Raw genomic sequence first — 17,612 nt, forward strand, 5'->3', positions numbered from 1 at the left:
CTGAAGAACAAAACGACAGCAACTTGTCTGTTCCCCTTCCCCCTATTCTCCAGCTCTGTTCCCATCCCCCCAATTCCCCAATTAAAAAAAAAATCTTAAAAAAAATTGTTAATTGAACTACAGCATACTTTTGCATTAAATCCTATTTTCTTGAGTTTATATCTCAAAGTCCTTCACTGACTTAGGGGCTTCTGAGGTGTGCTCTGCAGGACCTTGACAATCTCTCTTTGACTAGTGAAGTCTGTGAAGCCTCATTTCCTTCACTGTTGAGAAAAGGAGTGATAACTCCTTACACAGGGCCCTTCTGCTGGACCTTCCTGCAGGAAAAAAAAGCCACAAGAAGACAACCAAAATTATTATCTGGGCATTTTGGGTTCAAGCCAGTTTTATCTTGGAGAGGTAACATGGGCTGACAGAAAGCAGATCAGTGATTGGGTCTGGGGTGGGAATAGGGATTGACTAAAACAAGAAAACTTTTGGGAGTGATGGGAGTGGTCTAACACAGGAGTGAGGTGATGCTTACACAACTGTATAAACTCACTCAAAATCATTGGGCATTTTATAATATATAAATTATACCGTAATAATGCTTGCTATTGCAAAATAAAAATGTAGCATTCATAAAAACAAAAACATTGAGCTGTAAACATAAGATTTGCCCCTTTCACTGTGTGTTTGTTTTATTTCACTAAAGAGTTTTATCTAAAAAAAAAATGCATCAAATTCCAACAGTGTTATAATCTGAAAGAAAAAAAAAATCCACCCATTCAAGGTTTTGGGGTGGGCCAAATAGATATAGAATGGAAATGGACTTGTGGGGGAAAAAAACAAAATATACTAACTCAGCATTACAATGGTTGCCGAGGGCTATATATGGAAATACCATGTCCAAATTGGCCACCCCTTAAGCAAACACTCAAGACGATTTCCTAGTTATCTTCAATCTCCCAAACTGAACATTACTGCCAAATATACCGTATTTGCCGGCGTATAAGACGACTCGGCGTATAAGACGACCCCCTAACATTTCCACTCAAAATACAGAGTTTGTTATATGGTCGGCTGTGTGCAATTTTGCGAGTGTGGTAAAATCGCAAAACAGNTCCCCCCACACAGGATGTAAAGTATAGCATAGGGAATACAGTCAATGGTGTTGGAATAGCTATGTACGGTGTTAGATGAGTAGTAGACTTGTTGGGGTTATCACTTTGTGGGCGGTGTAAATATCTAATTATTATGTTGTTTTGTACACCTGAAACTATTTTTGTTTTAAAAGACACACACAGACTGAAAGTAAAGGGGTGGAAAAAGATATTTCATGAAAATGGAAACAAACAAACAAAGAAAAACTGGAGTAGCAATACTTATACCAGACAAAATAGACCTTAAAACAAAGACAATAACAAGAGACAAAGAAGTACCCAGTAATCCTACTTCTGGGTATTTATCCAAAGAAACCCAAAACACTACTTTGAAGGGACATGTATGTGCATCCATATGTTCATTGCAGCATTATTTACAATAGTCAAGATGTGGAGGCAACCTGAGTGTCCATCAATGAATGAATAGCTAAAGAAGATGTGGTGCATCTGTACTCAGACATAAAATGAATGAAATCTTGCCATTTGCAACAACATGGATGGACCTACAGGGTATTGTGCTGAGTGGAGTAAGTCAGTCAGACAGAGAAAGACTAATGCCAAATGATTTCACTTACATGTGGAATCTAAAGAACAAAATAAATGAACAAACAAAATATAAAAGGACTCATAGATACAGAAACTATTTTGATGGTTGCTGATTGGGAGGAAGGGGTGGGGGTGTAAACAGGGGGAAGGGATTAAGCAGTACAAGTTGATAGTTACAAAATAGTCATGGGGATGTAAAGTACAGCATAAGAAATATAGTCAATAACATTTTTGTTATGTGTGGTGCCAGGTGGGTACTAGATTTATCAGGGTGATCACTACATAAGTTCTATAAAAATCTAATCACCATGTTGTACGCCTGAAACTAATTTAATATTGTATGTCACCTGAAATTGAAAAATTAAGAAATTATTTAAAAAATAAAATGTACTAGAATTTTAACACAGTATCATTTCTTAATAAATTAAATTAATTAACATCAGGAGGACACACATGAAACAAAAGGGAACTTCCTCTATAAGACAGAAGGAAGGAGGGATGAAAGGAAGAAAGGAAGCAGGGTTCGCTTTACCTTGACAGATTTCCATAGCCTCACAGTGACCAGCGTTATGCAGTATGGCACAGTGTTGTGTTATATTGCACTGGATTGTGCAGTTTAGTGCTTAGGAGAACCTGTGCTAGCATGGCCCAACCTGGCATAGTCTTTAACTTTACTTTGCCTTACCTTGTATTAGCTTAGAATCTCCTTGTACTGTGTTAATTACAGTATCTGTACATGGAGAATGTGGGCCTTTGAGTTTAGGCTCAAAATTCAACTCAACCACTTACTAACTATGCAAGTTGTTTAACATCGCTGAGCCTAATTCTTCATCAGTAAAATGGAGATAGTAACACCTCACTAGCTTATTGTGAGGTTCAAATGTGATAACACATGTAAAATAGTTGACATAATTACTGAAAATGGTCCTTATCGTGATATCATCATCATCATCATTATGTGTGTGCAGTTGTTTTTTTGTGTTTTTTGTTTTTTTAGCTGAGCCATCCTGCCACCTGTTAGCAGCTCAGCAGCAGCTCAGCTTGGGCCATGAATCGAAATGGTGACCTTATTGCTCATAGCTCACACTCTTGAGTGAGCTGTTCATCAACTGAGCCACTCGGCCGGCCCTTGTGTGTGTGCAGTTTTATATGGACAGAGAGGAGCTATATGTGCAAGCAGGGCCCCAACTTCAAGAATCTCTTCTTTTGGCGCTGAAATGGTGGTGGTGGAAGTGGGGGATGGATGGGTGATAGGTAGGGGGTGTTTGAAATGCCGGGACAGACTTTCCAGGTAGAATTTCACAAAAGGAGCATCTGGACCAAAACAAAGATTAACTTACCAGAAGTGCAATCCAAAGCAAGTTCTGGACCAAAGGAAAATATATAAGCATAAAACTAGAGATTGTTGGAGTCACCACTCGTTTACAGAAACTGAGACAAAAGGTTTTCGTTCCAAAGGCTTTATTTACCAAGCCTGGTGTCCATCTCACTCAAAAGAGAGAAACGGCACCAAGGCCTGGCGGGTGGGGAATTTATAGCTGAAGCTGTGGATACAGAAGCAAAAAAAAAGCGGTTAGTGAGTAAAAGAAGGAAAATTTATTTTAGCAAACAGAGTTAACTTATCTTCTAACTAGCCATAAAACTTGGCGAGTTTATTTTCTCCTAATGAGCTATAAATCAGGACTTGTTTATCTTTTCCTAACAACATACCTAGCTTATCTTTCCCTAGCAAGCTATACAACATACCTAGCTTATCTTTTCCTATTTTCTTGACAAGATATTTTGTTAATTTTTGCTGAAGCAGGAGTTTCTTTTACTCCTCTGGGCGGGGGTACTCTCCAAAATGAGCTTGCTTAGCCTAGGGTCTGGGTCTGGGTCCCCACAAGGTCACTTGGGCCTATAAACAAAAAGACCCAACTGTGGGGAGCTCAGTCACTAATGCTAGAGTTCAACATGCAGCCGCTGGGGCCAGGGCCTTAAAGGGACAGGCAGCTGCCAGACACTGGAGGCAATGGTTCAATAAACACATGGAGTCCCAGGTTTTCATTAGACTGTGGTACTAGAAACTATATCCTAAGGCACGTTTTATAAATGAGAGCATAATTTCCCCTAGGAACCATAGTATGTTTGTATGTTTTAATCTGAACCAAAGACTCAGTATCGAATAATGCCTAGATATGGCCACTGAAACATCCTAAAAGCAAAGATAAAGCAACTGTGAAGTTACAAAACAATCTAGTGAGCTTCAATTTATGTAAAATGGAAAACTGCCGGCATCTCTGACTTCTCCTTATGACATAGTTGAACACAACCGAGTTTGCTGGAAGAGCCTTAGAAGTTGATGGGTGACTGGAAGTCATGGGCTTCCCTTGTCTTCCTTACTCCCACGCAATTATCCACCAAGTTCGCTGATTTTCTTCAGTCTTTTTTAATCCATCTCCTTGCCTTTGCCTTTACTTCCTTCTGCCTTAGTATTGGCCCCATCATTCCTCAGCTGGGTCCTTACAAAAGCTTCTAACCAGATGCCCTGCTTGGTTTCTGTCTATATATTAAATATGCTTTTAGCTTCAAGTAACAGAAAACTCAAACGAAAGTATCTTAGCAATAAAGAATATAATATCTCAACAAGAAACCTGGAAGCATCTCTAAGAGAGGATTAGCTTGGCCACACAACAATATCATTAAGGACTCAGCAAGTACATTAGCTACTTCATCAGGGTCGTGTCCTTGACTACAGCCACAGCCCTAGTCTCCTCATCTCCTCTGCTGACTTTTCCTTTGGGGTCCTTAGTCAAGGTTGAAAGCCCATAAACACATGACCATGATTGCCTTAGATTCATCAAAGTTCACTGATGGAACTGAGAAGGGACCAGTTTCTCTGACCCCCATGAGAGGGTGATGCCATAACAAAATTGATGGATGGCTGTAGGATGGGCAACCAAATGTGCCTACTATCTCTCACCTTCCTCACCAAGCTCCTTCTGCACAAATTCATCTCTATAAAGCAAATATGACTACCTACACTCCAGATTAGAGCTCTTCAAGGGCTCTGCCTGATTTAAGCTTCCCATTTCATTTTGTAGCAGCATGAATACAAAACTTGGAAATATTTTTTCACATTTCAATTTGTTCTATGCCTACACTCTCCCTCCTTTATTCTCATGCTAATACTGAGCCTCCAAGACTCACCTGGAGGAGATAGTCTCCCTTTCAATCCAAGATTGGGCTAAATACCCCCCATTAAATTCCCATTCCAGGCTATATCCACCCAGTGCAGAAACTGCCTCAGTGATTGTTTAGGGCTGAGTTCCATTCTGATTGTTTGGATGTCCATTCAGGTTAGTCTCTACCCTTCCTAAAACCCATCGTTGGATGTGTTTCATATCACCCTACTCTTACAACACTCTTGCAATCTATCTTAGTAGTCACCTCTTAATGTAATTATTCTCCCTCTACTAAATATAAGCTCGTTGAGATAATGTGTATTATCTTATTGATGTATGTAACTCCCATGCCTTCCATGATAATGGAGGTCTTTTTTTAAAAAAAATATTTTATTGGGGAATTGGGGGAGGGAAACAGCGTTGGGGAGCCAGGGAAAGGGAACAGACAAGTTGCTGTCCTTTTGTTCTTCAGTCTAGTTGTGGCAGACGTCGCTTCACTGGCCCATGTTGGTATTATCATTGCGTTCTTCCCGGGTGAGGCATTTGCTAGCCGGCCATTGGATGGCTGCTCACAGTGGCTCACAGCAGCTCACGAAAGCTCATGCCTGCTGCTGGGCAGCCCCACTGCAGCCTACACAGTCGCCGGCAACTCATGNAGAGTGGCCAGGTGGGAAGGAAGGTGTGAGGAGGGAGGTGAGGAGGCGTCCTGCAGGCATGGGAGGCACTGAAGGAGTTAAAGGAGGTGCTGATACTCAAATCTGCATTCTAGGAAAACCACTCTGGTTGCAAGGACAGAGCAGACTTAAGGGAAGTGCAGCTGCAGACAGGGAGACCCATTGGGAAGTTATTTGGGTGGTGGAAGTGGGAAATCATAAGGCCTGTCCTCAAGCAGTGGAAGAGGATGGGATGAGAGGAAATGCATGGCAGTTTGGAGTTAAGTTGCCATGGCTTGTGTCTCTTTTAGTACAAAGGCAAGGGAAGGCAGTCAAGAATGAATCCTGGTCACTGTTTGAACACCCAATCTGCCCAGGTTACCCCTGCTCTGGGGAGAGAATGGAGTGGAGGAGATGGAACTTGTGGGTCAGGTACCAATTTTGGTTTCTGAGAAGCTGAGTTTGAGGGAACTGAGGAAAAAGAAGTTGTAAACGAGCTGTGGACCATCAGAAGCCAAAACCTGGGGCTTCTACACTGAACTGAAATGAGGCAACGTGGTCAGGAGGGAGGAGAAAGAGGGCCAGAGCTGTGTGTCCAGCTCTGAGCTGGTTTCTCTCAGGTCAGCCCTGTGAGAGAGGAAGCCCCGAGGGCCCCCTGGAGGAAGAAGGGGAGATCCTGTAACACAGGCCTATCTCATTCACGAGATGTGACAAGTTCCCCTCAACTTCATCAACTTCTGTTCACTGGAGCCAGCCCCAGGGAAGGCAACTCATGTCCTTCTTCCCTGGAACACCATTCTTACCCACTTCTCCCCAAGGCAGACAAAGTGTTGCCAACTTCCTTATGGGTGGCCAGGAGAGTTCGATAAAATCAGCAACTGAACTTCAGGGCCAGGTGTCCAGGAAAAGCTCTCTAACCAGACCTTTCTCTTGGGTGTGTGACCCATATACATCTGTCTTCTGGATACCTTCACCTGGCTGCTCCTCAGGCTACTCAAACTGACCAAATCCCAAGCAAAAATGGGGTTTCGAGTCTGAGATTGACACTGCTGATCCACGCTGTTGCCCAGGCTGGAAGCCTGCCATCATCCCTGATACAGTCTCTCCCTGCGAATCTCCCATTTCCTTCCCACTCTCTCACCAATCCAGCGGCTTCTCTCTGCACTACCCCACCTTCCAATACAGGCTGCAGTCATCTCTCACACGATTTCTACAGGATCTTGCACACTGGACTCTCTGTGTCCAGGGTTGTGCCCTGTGGTTCTTCATTCCATCCTCCATGCAGCAGCCAAAAAGATCTTTCTTTTCTTTTCCTTTTTAAAGTTGAGATATAATTAACACTCAACATTATATTAGTTTCACATATACAACATAATGATTTGGTGTATGCATATACTGTGAAATGATCATGACAATACGTCTGTTAACATCCATCACCACACAGTTACACATTGTTTTTTCTTGTAATGAGAACCTTTAAGATCTACTCTCTTAACAATTTTCAAATATACATTACAGTATTATTAACTATAGTCATTATGCTGTACATTACATCCCCAGGACTAATTTATTTTATAACTGGATGTTTGTACCTTTTTATTCCCTACACCCATATTGCTCACCTCCACTTCTGGCAACCACCAATCTGTTCTTTGTATCTATAAGTTCTTCTGTTTTTGGTTTTGTTTTTAGATTCCACATATAAGTGCGATCATAGAGGACTTGTCTTTCTCTGTTTGGCTGATTTCACTTAACATAATGCCCTCTTTCTAAGAACCCTGTCACTTTCTGGCTTAAAACTCTTCAATGAGCCATTATTGCCCTAGGGGTGAAGGGCACACTCTTGCACAGAGATACAAAGCTCTCTATAAGCCTGGAGTTTGCCCAGCCTCGTTTTAGCCACTCTTCCTCCTTTACCCTGATACTCTCACCTTTAGAACTTCTTTCTCACCCTCTTTGCCTTCCTACCTTCACAGAGGTTGTTTGTTCATGGAATTCTCTCCTTCCATCTGCCTTCTTCTCCCTCTCTTCTCCTGGCTACCTCCTCCTCACCTGTTAGACTAGTTAAAGTCACTGCCAGCTGAAAGCTTTCCTTGACATAGTCATACAGACCAGGGCTGGGTCAGAGCCTGTGCTTTGCATCAGTGTGGTGGTTTACAAGCCCACCCACTTTAGAGCCAGACTGCCTGGGTTCAATCATGGTTCTAGCACATGGTACTGTGTGACTTAAAGTGAATTACTTCCTCTCTCTGTGCTTCACTTTCCCTATCTATGAAATAAAACTAAAATCTGTTGTGAGGGTTAAATGTAAAGTGTTTAGGTCAGGGCCTGGCATTAAAAAAAANCATATATTTCCTGCACCAAAGATGTTCCAGGCTTATCTTGCATTTCCTCTGCACCAGTCCTGAAATAGGCCACTTCTCCAAAAATCCTTGTTTACTTTTTTTCTTTTAATGGTAATTTTTTAAAAATATATTTTATTTGGGAATTGGGCAAGGGAAAGAGTGTTGGAAATTGGGGAAGGAGAACAGCCAAGTTGTCAGTCTTAGTTATGGAAGGTGCAGCAAGCTCACCTCCAAGTCCAGTCACCATCTGGCCACCCATCGGTAGCTCACGGCCGCTCAGTTCAAGGTGTCGTGTTCAATCTTAGTTGCAGGTGGGCATAGCCCACCATCCCATACAGGAGTTGAACCCTCAACCTTGTTGTTAGGAGCACATGTTCTCACCAGCTGAGCCATTCTGCCATCTGTTGGCAACTCAATGGCAACTCAGCTTGGGTGCAGCTCACTGGCCCATGTGGGAATTGAACCAGTGACCCTGTTGCTCAGAGCTTGCACTCTTAACCAACTGAGCCACTCCGCCGGCCCCTTGTTTGCTTTTATTGGTAAGGATATTTCGAAACTAGAATCTGAGCACTGTGTGCATTCACTGCTTCTGGGGTTTTAATGTCCCATGCCTTCCCAACAGGAAATACATGTGCATTTATGTAAATTTATGTGTATCTGTATATATATTAAGCCACACATGCACACAGTTCTATATGTATTTCTTTATCTGTATGCATATATATAAAATTAAAACCAGGAGTTCATAGTGATAACTGCTATTGACTTTAACCCCAATAGATTAATTCTTTATTTGTAACATCTTTCCCTGACAAGTGAGAAACCTGGCTCTGATTATTAAAATATATGGTATTTACATATTGTTTGATCTTATACACATAAATTGGTTTCAGAACTACTAATGCATATCTCCGTGAGAAACAAATTTACCAACTAGAATACAGTATATTTCTTTTTATCTTCTATATTTCTTTTTTCTTTGAGCCTTACAGTATCCAGTCAAAATGCTGTTTTCCAAAATTATTTGGATAGTTCTTTCCTTCCCCACCTGCTTGAGTTTGTTTATAATAGTCATTTGAAATGCTGTTAGGGCACTAGTGTTTGCATTCCATTTTGGGTTCCCCCACATTCTGGTTGGTTTTAATTAATTACTTAGTTTTCAGGTACAGGAAACATTTCCATAGTTCTCAGAGTCCAAGTTATACAAAAAAGTGCCCTTAGAAAAGTCTCGTTACCTCTCATCCCTCTGACCCTATACTCATTCCCTCTTCTTTCCACCTCTTTCTTACTCACCCCTGTCGACAGCAAATTTACATTAATTTCTGACTTATTCCTCCTGTTTTTCTTTTGCACACTAAGTAGATGCACGTACCAGATTGCCCCATGTATAAGACGCACCATTTTTCGAAAAATTTGGGGTCTAAAAACTGGGTGCGTCTTTATACAGTGGTTGTAGTTTTTTTTTTACTTGCATTTCCTGCTTTTTCGTGCTTGTTGTCTTTGTGCTCATTGTTTCGCACTTGTTACTGGTATATTATGGTAGGTTACGTTTTGCCATGTTCTGCCCAGAAATGGCTCAGACAAGATTTTCATACAGTGCTGAATTCAAGTTAAAAGTGATCCAGTTTGCAAAAGTGAATGGAAATCGTGCTGCTGAANCATTAACTTATGATCTTAGACAAATTTGCCTCCTCTCCCTGGGTCTAGTTTTTCCCATCTGAAAACCAGGATGTAATTCCTGCTGGCAGCACAACACAGTGGGACTTGGCCTATGGGGATCACGAACTTGCTGAGCCTCGCTTTCCCCATCTGTAAACCGGGGAGATAATAAGCCAGCACTTCTGCCCTCTTCTCCTGGTAATAACAGCCCCACTGCTTTGAGGAACTCTCCTGCCTCCTCCATGTGGTTCCACTGTGGCTGCAGGAATCTTTCAGTGCCAGCCGCAGGGGCACCCGGACCAGAATGAGCTAATCATAGAACCATGGGACATCCTGAGGCCAACACAGAATGAGATATGGGCAATCCTGATGGTCTGAAAGTCCCTGAATTCACTCTTGTTTTTATCAAACATATGTGCTAATAACCGCTCTTCCTTGCTTAAAATCAACAACTATAACCCCCTACTTCCCCTCCAAAAAATAAAAGCAAGGGCCAAAAACTAAAATAAAGCCCCTTTCTCCTAATTTTGCTCAGGGCTAGTGACTCAGTGGGAGCAACCATCTCTGACTTTGTCTTAACTTTTCTCCCATTAGCCCTGTGCCAAGACATTCATGCAGCAATCACGTTTTTGTGTGTGTGTGTGAAAAGAAAAGCAGGTTTATTCAAAATGCTGGCATTCTGTAAAGATGGTAAACTCCTGTCCAAAGTTCATCCAGCAATCATATGTTTTAATTTCCAAGTTGGAGTCCAAAGAGAGGATTAATTATCACCATCAAGTTAGAGGGGGTCATTATAGGGCCACTGCCTGGGTTTTAATTTATAATTTAATTAAATTTAATTATATGCTTAGGTCTAAAACATACACACACACACACACACACACACACACACACACACACAAAGCTTTAACTGAAACAGGGGAGACTCATAATCACGAGAAAAGAAATTCTCACTTGCTAGAGTGCTGAACTCCTGAAATGGGAGCACAGGCTGGTAACAGGAACTCCATCCCCATGTCTCCTGGGAGAGAAGAACTAGGGCATCCAAGCCCCCCACCTCCATTTCTACGGATATGTTGGGCTGACTGCCTTCACTCACCCTTCTTTTTCTGTCTAAATCTAAGGCTCCCTGGTGATGGGAGAGTAGAACTGGGGCCTTGAACGTTGCTGAGTGCTACTGGGGTCTCTGAGGCTCACTTCCTTGGGCACCTAGAGTTCTGTCTACCAGTTAGGCAGTGGGCCCAAAGAGAACGCTATAGAAAACAACAAAAGGGTAAAGACTTACAAGAAAGACACTAAGTATACTTATGACATTATGGGACAATAAAACAAGGCCTGGTGTTGGCTGGGTGTGTCACTGGGCGTGCTCTGGGAGAGTGTTCCAGGTCGGAGTCATGCCTACCCCTGCTGGGAAAACAAATGGGTGCGAAATACCCAACTAGAACAGACCAGTCACTCACACCTGCAGTACCTCTTGACAATCACAGGTGTCAATCAAGTAGTCCCACGCCCTTAGGGGCACAGCCCATTCTAGAGAAGGGACAAAAACCCCAAGTCCTGGGAAGTCCACCCTTTTTTTCCCCCTTTTTGGATGCCCTGCTCTTTTGACCGCTTCTTCCTTTTTGAGCCCTTTGAGCCTCACCTTTGCGCGTGGCCCGCTCCAAACTCTTTGGAATGTAATTTCTCTTCTAATAATGGGCCCTTGAGCCATTCTCTACTGCTTGGGCCTACTTCTCCTCATCGAAATGTACTATCTCTTCCAATAAACTACTTTTTCAGTACTTTACTCCGGTATCTCGTTCAATTCTTTGCTCGAGTTGCCAAGGACCTGGACTTTGCGCCGAGAAGGGCTCACTTTCCGACAACAATTTCACAAGTAAGAATGTGTACACAGACACACACTCAGAAACTGATCAAGTGTGCAGCCTGGGCGGGGAGTCCAGCATCAGTTTAGAGCTAGTAGAATCATGTACCCCAAGCCAGTGGCAGGAGCTCTGCTCCAGACCAGAGACCACCCATCGGGAGCCATAGCTGTGCCTGTAATAGCACCCTAAATACTCACCCCATCAGGAAGTCAGCCTCTCCATCCACCACCAAACATAGCCCTGATGTGGGGCTGGGGTCCAAATTATGCAACTTGGGAACATAATAGTTATCCTTAAAGAAAGTATATCAAGGCGAGGGAATCTCTGAGTCACTTTGTATAAATATTCATTGGTTATATTTTAATCTCAATGTTACTTAGAATTGTTTCACCAAAGTAAAACCCTAGTCTTGGTGGCTATGTTAGGTGAATAGGGGTGTCTAAGGTTTTTTCCGGGTCTCAAAATGGTATTCCCAGGACATTCTTTGTCCCCTACACAGCCATTATCCTGCCAATTTGTCATTTGCTAATTTTTTTCTCTCCCAAGTACTCAGCATCAGGGTGGGTGTTGGAGAAATCCCATCCCTTAACTCTCTGGTCACTCCTTCCCCAATGGTCCCGGTCTGGACACAGACAGCAAGAACAGTGCCCCATGTATGCCACTGTCCTACATAGATCAGCCTCCTACTTATTTATACGTTGATTTCAAAAAAGTTATAACTGTCAACCACAATTGACAAGCTTAAACATGTTCACAAGTCAGAATGGTTTTATATAGCATTTATTGGCATTTGCTGTGCATGGTAGTATGCTTTTGTGATTTGCAGGCACTTTACATCTAGAAGCGATGGTTGGCCTTAATCAGTACGTGCTGATGCTGCAATTGGATCATGCCTGTTGGCCAACGTTAAGACCCGCTGCCATTAGAACTGCAGAACATTCCTGACTACTTGCACATANACATGGTCTGAGAAGGCTTTTGTCGAGGGCCCACTGCCACAAAAGAGACCTACCAGAATCCAAGAAATGAGCTGGGAAAGACTAGGAATACAAACGCGTGGGTACAAATACTTGTTAGCAAAAACAGAGCAAGCTGAACACCAAAAACCCAAACCAGAATCAAGCAGATGTAATTCTTTTTTTAGCTGAGCCATCCTGCCACCTGTTGGCAGCTCAGTGGCAATTCAGCTCAGGCTGAGCATCGAACCGCTGTTACTCAGTGTGTGCGAGCTCTTAAGCAACTGAGCCACTCAGGCAGCCCAAGCAGATGTAATTCTTAAATCCAAGCTGCTCTTTCTTATTACTTTGAAATATTGTTTCCTTATCTGGAACCTGTACCTCCAAGCTGCATGTGTACCATTAGTGGCCAATGCTGGGGCTTGCGGCTGATTTGACTTTAAAATCTAATTAAACTTTAGAAGTGTGGAAGAAGATGACAACAGTGACACTATCTTGTTATCATAATCCTTGGCAAACAACTAATGTAACCTGAATGTTCTTTTTCTTTTTTTTTTTTTTCCTTCCTTTTTCCATTTTAAGAGCCTCTGTGCCTAATCCCCAGATGGGGCACTTTTCTGCTTGCTGCCAGAATCTGTGTTCCCAAACTGTAATTCAAGACCCTGCATAAATGCTCTCCTTGCCTTGCAGCCTTGCCTCTTTCTCTTGGACAACAGAAGCAATATACTTCATAAAACTGGTACTCCTTTAACTTTTTGATTATTCAGCTATTATCAAATTTACATGCAACTTATATACTAAACCTAGTGAAAATAAAGATTAAATGTACACATCAAGTTCAGCTTTTTTCTCCCCTTTTGGGAAAAAAAAATACTACAGAAAAATTCAATGTCCTCTCACTGAGTTACCAATAGGCAATAATCATTTGAATTTGACTGTGCCTCCTTGCCTCTGCTGACCTCCAGTGGTGTCAGAAGTATTGATTAAAAGGAACAAAGAAAGCAGGTGGAAATACAAGGGGGAAAATAATACATGCTCTTTGTGGAATGCATGGAATTCATAGCACCCCAAATATTTCAGTTAAAAACGCAATGTAGACCACCAAAATAAAAACTTATTGATTGGTGATAGTTAAACACTGTTTCCTTTCAAACAAAATGTTGCTACGGTTGCAAAAATAACAAACATGTATTTGCTTCGCAGCAACTTGAGTAAAGGATCTCATTTTAAATTTGCAACTCAGGAACTGCCTGAATCGGAACTGAATTCATGGCAGAACAGTAATAGATGGTATGTGAGATCAGCACTGGTTTGTATTATAAATGCTGTTCACATCCAGTTCTCTGGAGACAATACTAGAGAAAGGCATGAACCCAAGACAACTGGGCCATGCCTGCCAGGGCTGCCAAAGGATCCAGTTATCAAGATATAACCAAAGGCAGCCAGGAAGGTTGGGCAAGCAGATGTGTTTCTGTGCCAGATACCACATGGCTTTGAGAGTACTAGTACCTTTATTCTACAGATAAAGAGACAGCCTCAGGAAGATAAAACTTGCTTAGTCACCCGGTTATGCAGACTCCAGGTCTTTCTGATGTTAAAGTCTATGCCGTGTTTCACCGTGCCTCTTACAGTGCAACAGAGAATACAAACCATGATAGAAGGCTTGAAGAGAGCATGACCCAAAGCCAGCATCACTGGAAGCAAGTGAGGTTATCTCAAACAGAAAGCAGGNTTATTTTAAAATGAATCAGAGTCCTCAAGTATTAAGTCTGATTCTAAAAACCCCATCTGGAAGACATCCACCTCATTATTCAAACTAGCATGAAAGTCAGTTCTTACCTGTAAGATCAGTGGAGCAAATCTCAGTTTTTACCTGAGGGTAAGCTATCACCTATTCTTCCCCTACCAATCACACTGAGGGAGTCCTTCCCGAGCAGTGCTTGCTCCAGCTTTAGCATATAAAAGAATCACCTGGAGAGCCTATAAAAGCACAAATTCCTGGGCCCCCTAGAGGAGAGATTCTGAGTTAGTCTTTTCAGGTGGGGCCCAAGAATTTGCAGTTCTATCCAGGCATTCCACTTTTCTGCGTATACTCAGGAGAATGGAAAGTGGGGTCTTAAAGAGGGGTACCGGTACACCCATGCTCATAGCAGCACTTCTTTACAATAGCCAAAAGGTAGAAGCAACTCAAGTGTTCATCTATAGATGAATGGACAAACAAAATGTGGTTCATACATACAATGGAATATTATTCAGTCTCAAAAAGGAAGGAAACCATGACACAGACTACAGCATAGATGAACCTTAAGGGTATTATGCCAAGTGAAACAAGCCAGTCACAAAAAGAAAAGTACTATATGATTCAACATATTTGAGGTACCAGTAATAGCCAAACAGGTTGAAACAGAAAGTAGAATGGTGGTTGCCGGGGGCCAGGAGAGAGAAGAATGGGAAGCTGTTGTTAAATGGGTACAGGGTTTCAGTTGGGAAGATGAAAAGAGCTCTGGAGATGAAAGGTGGGGATGGTTGCACAACAATGTGAATATATCTAATACCACTGCACTACATACTTTAAAATGATCAAAATGGTAATTTTTCTGTTATGTGTATTTTGTTACAATTAAAAAATAATAATAATGATGAAGAATTTGCATTCTAACAAGCTCCATGGTCATGCTGATCCTGCTGCTCTATGCACCACGCAATGGAATGGCCCTACTTTAAAGGACTCCACCAACCATAAAAACATTGGTGTTGTAGCCAAATTAGCTCTTAGAGATCCCAGCGTCCCTCGTTTCCACGAAAAGGGAAGTGGCATTAGAGTCACCGTGGTGTACGTTCTTAGGACTTTGTAAGAAGGGCAATCAGTCTTCCTTTATTTTTTTTTTCACCTATTAATCCATACTATTTTATTTTAAAATGAATCAGAGTTCTCAAATATTAAGACTAATTCCAAAATCCCCATCTGGAAGACATTCACCTCATTATTCAAACTGTTGTTGGAAAGTGGGCCCTTCTCGGCGCAAAGTTCAGATCCTTGGCAACTCGAGCAAAGAATTGAACGAGATACCAGAGTAAAGTACTGAAAAAGTAGTTTCTTCGAATTGATAGAACATTTCAAAGAAGTAGAAGTGGGCCCAAGCAGTAGAGAATGGCTCAAGGGCCCATTATTAGAAGAGAAATTACATTCCAAAGAGTTTGGAGCTGGCAATCTTGACAGGGTGTCCCCTGTATCCCCAAGGTCCCTGAAGGACGAGAAATAGATTTTAATTAATAAATCTGCTAGCTCTCATGAAGCCTGTGGNGTTCATTGGCTAATTTAACAAATATTTACCACTTTACGAGTCAATGTTTAAGGCCTTGGCTTTACAATAGTGGGCATGACAGACCCAATTCCTGCACCTGTGGTGCTTACATTCTTCTTGGGGAGGACAGGTAGTTTAAATATATAAACAAATAAACGCAATGTGGTTCAAAAGAATAATAGCAACAATATATCAGGTGATTATAGCTTATGGATAAGTGAAATCTATGACAGCAATGTTGTCAGGATACAAGGAACTGGGAATACTGTGTTATAAGTACCTCTCCTACCTATGAAGTGGTATAGTGTTATTTGAAAGTGATCTTAGCTTAGTTGTAAATATATTGCAAACTTTAGGGAAAAATTAAAACTTTTTTTTTTTTACAGCAGAATACCATTTATGTAAAGTTTTTTAAAAAAACACTGAGAACAACACTATTAACTATACATATAGTAAAATTACAGGTATTAGTAAGATAACTGTGGTTAACAACAGCTCTGTTACCAGCCAACCGAGTGCCCCCTACCCCAAAGACTTAACTTTTCTTTCCTATAGAAATGTTAAGTATAGAAATGTTAAGTCTCCTCCCTAGTTTCTTAGTTTCTTAGCCCCTGGCTTTGATTACTCTTTTCATCAGTCTGTGAATCCTAAACTAAAGATTGCTCCTAGCCTGAATCCTAGAATTCTCCTATCCCCCTTCTTGATTGCTTTGTAAATCAGTTTCTGAATGAATCCTGAACAATAGAAATCTCCTACCCCTGCTTCAGATAACTACTTGAGAGCCTGTGACTTCCTAATATCCCCCAGGCCAGTAAACTAAATGCCAAACCCATTCTGGACCCAGACAACTGACTCCACCTGAGTGACAGGCTGAATAACAACAGGCTTCATGAGAGCTAACAGACTTATTAATTAAAATCTATTTCTCCCCATTCAGGGACCTTGGGGATACAGAGGATATCCCAACAAGATTGCCAGTCACAACCAAAAAAGCCAACGCGGTCTTCCAGGCGGAGCTCGAGACCCCTTCCTCTCATATGAGATCAACTAGGGTGAGAGTTTTGTGAACCCCCCAATAGGCAGGAACAACTCTACACCCCTGCCCAGCAGGAAGCAGACACAGAAGAAGAGACCTCCTGTCCCTCAGCTTCCCATAGAGATTTNTTATGAGAATGGGAAGGTGTGGGGGCGGGGAGAGGTGGGAGTGAGATTTTATCATTTATGTCCTTTATATGTAGTTCTGATTTTTCAAAAAGGTGTGACTCTATTGCCTAATGAAAATAAAAGAAAATGATATTTCAGAAGAATATTTCTTGACATGTAAATATATTTATGATAATTGAAAAAATTGTTAAAAGCAGGCCACAAAACAATATTATGTATCTATTTGGGGAGAGAAATGCAAAATAATAGTCAGGATGTGCATTTGGCTAGGTTAGATCTTTTTTTTTTTTTTAGTTTATACAAATGTCTAATGTAGCTACATAAACTTGCATTTCTTTTGTAATAAGAAAAAAATGCTATTCTTAAACTGTAAAACCTATGGTCACCTGTTAGATAAACTGTTCCTAAGGAACTGGAACAGAGGCGAGGTGAGGTTTGGCAGTAGCAGGGTTCAGAGAGAGAAAAAGATGTGAGGCCCAGGGCAATGCAGCAGGAGACAAACAGTGCCACCCAAGCAGAAGCTCTGAGAAATCAAGGGACTCTGTGAGGGCCCCGGAATCACAGGGAATAAAGGGGAGAAGAATTGTTCTGTAGAACCTGGGGAGGGAAACAACAAAAACAGACTCCAGCTTTGCTTCGTCTGGAAAAAAAGCTCAAACTACTAAAAAAAAAAAACAAACAAAAAAAAAAACAAGAAAACAAAAATCAAAAGCACTATAAAGATGAAAAACACCAAATGTTTATGGTAGAAATCAAAACAATCTATTCTTTGTCCCTTCATGAGATTTTATTTCCTAATGATCCTATCGTGTG

The sequence above is a fragment of the Hipposideros armiger genome, unplaced genomic scaffold (assembly GCF_001890085.2).
Source record: "Hipposideros armiger isolate ML-2016 unplaced genomic scaffold, ASM189008v1 scaffold_288, whole genome shotgun sequence".
Lineage (NCBI taxonomy): Eukaryota > Metazoa > Chordata > Mammalia > Chiroptera > Hipposideridae > Hipposideros > Hipposideros armiger.